At 46.5% G+C, this 5,995-nt stretch overlaps 1 long non-coding RNA gene across 2 annotated transcripts; it reads right to left on the bottom strand.

Moving 5' to 3' along the window:
- Window positions 1–2,182: 2,182 nt before the first annotated feature.
- On the bottom strand, window positions 2,183–5,217 carry LOC117546160. Of its 2 annotated transcripts, XR_004568943.1 has the most exons (3): window positions 3,438–5,217; window positions 2,840–2,861; window positions 2,183–2,467 (listed from the first exon to the last, which is right to left on the bottom strand). It is a non-coding gene; the product is annotated as an uncharacterized LOC117546160 (long non-coding RNA). The 2 variants fall into 2 exon arrangements; XR_004568942.1 differs by having other exon boundaries at window positions 2,183–2,861.
- Window positions 5,218–5,995: the final 778 nt, after the last annotated feature.

The raw sequence follows: 5,995 nt of genomic DNA, 5'->3' as shown, positions 1-5,995 counted from the left end.
GGTTATAAAAGCTTTTTTTAAAGGTATTTTTTAACACCTTGAAGGTTTTTTTAAATTAATTTAGCAAAGGGTACATCATAAGGTAACCTGTCTCTGCAATCTGTGTTTTGCATGTTCACAGCGGAAACATCTTTACATTTTATTTCACTTTTTCTAATTCTTTGGGGGAAAAAAAGCACCTTGTTTTTCTTTCAGTGGTTTTGAACTAACTTATGAGAGGTAGCCTAATGCACATAGCTTATGCAGCCCTCACACACAAACAGCTAACTACACACACATGCCATGAACTTTCATTATTACAAGAGGGTATACTACACCCCTTCATGCGGTGTGACATCCTGGAAAATTTTCCGTTATGCTTGTGTGTGTGCATGTGTGTATTTTTAAGTGAAGGGAGGATACAGCTGAAAATGTCTTATCTTACATCACACAACAACGTGTGAAACCCCAACTTTGCGGAACTCCTCTCAAATCCCAGAGCCGCAGGGTTTCAGTTTGCGGTGGCAGCTGAGCCCTCTCTGTTCTCCTCTGTCTCAAAGCAGACATCCACAGACGGCAAGCTTGCAGAATGCTGCAGATAAATGTGGAGGCTGAGACTGGTGAAGTCAGAAATAGGCAGGGACTTCTCAGAAAAAGGCTTCTGATAGTTGCAGTATGACTAGAAGCCATGAGAATGTATCAACTGCACTTCATGCTCACGTTACATCCAGTAAAATGTAAAGCTGTGAACAGCAAACCGTCAAAAATACATAGCCTAATCAGTGTAAGAGCAGTAGGCCTACGTTAGAAACACCTGCTGTATGCATTGTAAACATGTGGGCTCAGTCTCACTTGTGGTTTGTTGTGCTTGAGTCTCACCTAACTGACAAGTGAAGGAGAAACCCGTATAAAAAGTTAGTTTCTTTATCCCTTTTCCAATATCTTTTCATTTACCGTTTTATTCTTGAAGAGAAAAAGAAAAAAACATCAGAATTAAAAAAACACAGTTGTTCCTTTTGACCGATAAAATGCATTTTAAATCCCTATCTGTTTGTCTTCTTAAAATATTTACATTTAAGCTTTACATTTCATCCAATTGAGATATGCTTGGGTGTAGCTCAATGCCAGAAAAGCTTTCAATGTGATCATTAACAGCGGGGACTGTGGGCTGAAGCCTTTACCAAACATTACACCAGGCTGAATAACAAAGTGACAGGCGTTAACCTGAAACTGTTTGAGTTTACCTTACTCTAATAGCTGATAAAAGCAGGCAGCCAACATCTCCATATTTAGTCTGCCCCTTTATCTATCCTGCGGTTTCAGGGAAATGCATGACCATTGGTGGGCTAATCAATGAGCTCTCATCGATACCCGCTTTCATCCTGCTTCTCTTATCAAACTTTGCTGGCCCCGCGTTCACCACAGGCCACGGACAGAGAGGAGGCGTGTTTGCTTATGTGCAGAAGGCCACTGTGTAGGAGGCTTTCATTACCAGAATCATCTGCAGAAAGAGGAAGGGAGGTCAAGGCCAAGGGACACATGTCTAGTCCTTGGCTTCTATCACAATGGAGGTATAAACAGCACGAGGCATCTGGCCTGTTACATTATCAACTAAATCCCTGAGTCTGATTAAGTTAGATAAGTTCTGCCTTGTTTAAAGACGCTTAAAATATCAGCCTATGACTATGAAGTGCAGAAACAGTTCTGTCTTCCTGCTATGTTGCAGCTCCTAGCAGCGCCCTGCATCAGCCATGCTTTGACACTAGCTCTTCTCTTTCATGTTCAATCCTCTTTCAGCTGTTTCTTGATGCTCCGAGTCAAGCTCTGTTCTCAGCCTCGCTGGTTGCAAAAAAAAAAGAGGGGAGCTACAAGTACTGCTTCAAAACACATTTTGCTGTAAGTACATGTGTCAGGAAGCAGGACTTCACATGAGGCACGGCTCTTTCTCCTTCTCCCAGCTGTCACTCCACTTCCATATTCTGTCTCATCTCGAGCCGGGCTGCACTCACAGATGTGGAGAACATTTCTGTTGGCTCTCACTGAACTGCCCCCACACTCCACCTTTTTCCACCCACACATACACACACAAAAAACTAGTTTCCCCGGTTCTTTTCAGTAACATTTAGCAGGTTAACCAAAAGTCTAAACTGCTGTTTTGGTTGAAAGCTGCACCTGGATATCAGTTCAATCAGGAGAGACATGATGTATGAAATACATGTTTATTACCGGGACACATGATATGAGAGAATGGTGATTGACAGATTACAACAAATGAATGAACTGATGTTTGGCGATTAGGCCCCGGTTTGCAGGATGATCATTCGGGAGGGGACAACCGCTCCGATGAACCCCCCGGGGTCTAGACACTGATGGTGGTGATAAGTAGTTCGGTCCGGTTCTGAAGGGAGAAGATTTTAGCTTGGCCCTGTATTAGGAGACGGAGGCAAAGGGGTGGAGGAGGGTTGTGCGTTGACACCTGAAATGAAAACTGACAGAGAGGGAAGAGCAGATTTAAAGGGGTTAGCGGGTGCGATGATTGGCTAGCTGGGGAGTAACGCCCCTGATCACTTATTGGGAGAGGAGAGGGTATTGAAATGACGTGTAACACCAGGGGGTATTGGTCTTCCTAATTGAACTTGCGCTAAGCTTCATTTCAATCAGGAGAGACATGAAATACATGTTTATTACCGGGACACATGATATGAGAGAATGGTGATTGACAGATTACAACAAATGAATGAACTGATGTTTGGCGATTAGGCCCTGGTTTGCAGGATGATCATTCGGGAGGGGACAACCGCTCCGATGAACCCCCAAAAGATGTGAAGTATGAAGTACTGAGATGTGAAGCATTTCTTACCTTACTGGCTGATTGCGGAGATCTGTGGATGAAATGAGAGATAGCACAGGGACATGATGAGAATGCCAGAATCACTGCCGGGTTTACGTGAACGCCGACCATGGGTTAACGCCTGGCGTAGCGGGGTTAAACGAACGCTGACCCACTGGCCGCAACCTGCACACACAAGTTAAACATGCGCTGACCCACTGGCCGCAACCTGCACACGCAGGGTTAAACTTGATGCTGACCCACTGGCCGCAACCTGCACACACAGGGTTAAACATGACGCTGACCCACTGGCCGCAACCTGCACACACAGGGTTAAACATGACGCTGACCCGCTGGCCGCAACCTGCACGCGCAGGGTTTAAACATGATGCTGACCCGCTGGCCGCAACCTGCACTGGCAGGGTTAAACATGACGCAGACCCGGGGGTCACGACCTGACGTGTAGGGTTAAACGTGAACACAGACCCGGAGGTCACGACCTGACGTGCAGGGTTACACGGAACGCAGACCCGGAGGTCACAACCTGACATGCGGTTAGACGTGAACGCAGTAACACGTATACATGCTGACGTGCTATGAAACCGCCACCAGTTATATGCATAATTACCAAGTTTAGTGTTTGAGACCTTGGATAGCCGGCACGCACTGATGTCCGGGCGAATGTGGAATATGAAGGCGGAGGAGGATCACCGTCCGAGTTGCAGGGATGAGGGAGATATGCCTTGAATGGCAGCACCTGTCTGAACGAAAGCCCTGATATGCTATTAAGACACCACCACCAGTTATATGCATATTTACCATAGGTAAACTGAAGGGATCTTGATTGGCAGCACGAGCCGATGTCCGGGCGAAGAGGGAGATGTCGACGATATAATGCCCGAGAGCTGTTAGCTTGAGTACGGTGATGCATGAATATCATAACCTGGCTTAACACGAGCCAAGTGAGCATGAACCCGAGAATATGAATGAAGTGCAGGATGCACGCAGAAAAGACGTACACTTAGTTAAATACTGAGACATAACCCATGATATAGGCTAGTATAGCTTAATTAGCAGTTAAGTGCGCCGATGAGTCATACATGCTGATGAGCTGATTGAGTGATTAAGACTGTCTTCTATCATCTGAAATGAGAATGATGAAGGGACGCTAGTGTTAGATCCAGCGAGTGTAATGTGTAAGCGATAGGAAATCTGAGCGTGCCGCTATGGCGGATGATCTCATGCAGATATTCCCCCCAAAACGGAGGATGTGCAGTGCACGTCCTTAAGAGTCGGGGAAAAAACGCGGTCGTCGTGAGGCCGGCGGATGCCACGTCCAGAAACGGGAGATCGTGGCGTGCCGAAGATTATCCGCATGCGAAGTACGGTTGCCCGGTGAGGAAGAGCAACTGTCGTTGAAGACGTTTTTATGTGGATGCACGCAGTTTGGTTAGAGGAACGTTAATACCATGAGTTTGATGTGATGCCTAGGAACTCCGTGTGACTGGGCCTATAGTTCCTCGTGATTAAGAACGCTGTGCTCCTGGAGGAGTCGCTTCTTCTTTCTTCTTCTTCTCTTTCCCAGTTGAGCGGAGTTATAGGTTAGTAGTGTTGTATTTGAACACTAGATGGTGTAAAGGCAACGCATGAGGGGATCTCCCTGAGCAGTGGGTGATGCACTGGGGAGAGACAACTATTAACATTATTTAACCGAATAGCCGGTGCACGCGTAGTTTGTCCTTACTTGACTCCCGCTTGAGGCTGAAAGAGTTCTGCTGAACGGATGATGGGAACTTTAAAGCGCGTTGTTAATATCTGCTTTGAAGAGCCAGCCTTGGCCTGCGCACTATTAAGATTACATTATCTCCGTGCGTAGAAAGGGGGGAACATTGACCGTTGTCATCGAGATTGCCCTGAGCAATACCAGTCATGCTAGTAGCCTACGCTAAAGCGAATAGAGTTGTGACGAGCAGTAGCGCTTGAACGATTGAATAGAACGCGACCGCACCTTGAAACTATGAGCCGGGAGGTGAAGTAGCTTCAATGGGATGTGGCTTAAGCCCTGCCTGCCTGCAGGAGGGGTTGTGGTTGAAGCCAGAGATGGGTAAACTTCGCATGCGATGAGGGCCCGTTCCGCCCGTTCGAGAGACTGAAGGCGTGCGTCAATTGTTTGCGTGAAATAGGCCATCCCCATTAAGCCGGAACAACTTCCGTGGAGCCGATTTCCTTGTCTTTTCCTCCCGCGTCCGGGTTTGCGGGGCGGCCGGCTGGAACCGCTAGCCGACTGGGGAACGCCGCCTGTAGCTTAATCCGCAAGACTGCGGAGCTGATGAATATATGCCTGGAGCTGGGACGAAGCCCTGCTGCTGCTTGCCTTAACCATGAACACAGTGACGCGTATACTTGTGCGTTGATGCCTGAAATGACAACTGACAGAGAGGGAAGAGCAGATTTAAAGGGGTTAGCGGGTGCGATGATTGGCTATAGCTAACGCCCCTGATCACTTATTGGGAGAGGAGAGGGTATTGAAGTGTAACACCAGGGGGTATTGGTCTTCCTAATTGAATTTGCGCTAAACTTCATTATTTGTGCATAAAACGGTGCAGGGATGATTTTTGTAGGCTGACCCGGAAGTTAGCATCCCAAGGATACCCTCGACAAAAAGCCTTTGTGATTTTTCATGGGATTTCGGAATATTGTACAAAAAAGCTCCGTGGCCAACACACGTTTATGATAATTGACGGTTTTGTTTAATCCAGGATAATCTCCACATAATAACACCACTTTTGTGTAAATGCCTATCACCAGAACTAAAAAGAGAACCTATAGGCTATAAACTACATCACGGGTTGCATGGCTTCAATTCACAACCACAAAGCTAAAGGCGGACCCATGTTCAGCGTGATGACGTTAAAATGTCTCATATAGTCACTTAAAGCAACCACCTTTTCTATGACACATAGACGCTTCAGAGATCCCTTAGTGGGGTATTCACTGACATATTTTTTGCCGTATAATAAAACTATGAAGTCCCTAAACTGTTTTTAACCTTGGAACTTATTTCAGGCATCTGACCAGATATTAACATTAACTGGCGAACCGGACAGGCTAACATGCATAGGCGGCGCGTGAGGCTCAGGTTTGGGAAGGCTAAATAACTTTTTTTACCTGACGCTGCCCGCCTCC

This window comes from Gymnodraco acuticeps, unplaced genomic scaffold (assembly GCF_902827175.1).
Source record: "Gymnodraco acuticeps unplaced genomic scaffold, fGymAcu1.1, whole genome shotgun sequence".
Lineage (NCBI taxonomy): Eukaryota > Metazoa > Chordata > Actinopteri > Perciformes > Bathydraconidae > Gymnodraco > Gymnodraco acuticeps.
Note: the sequence above shows the minus strand (reverse complement) of the source record. Positions and strands in the feature narration are given on the sequence as shown.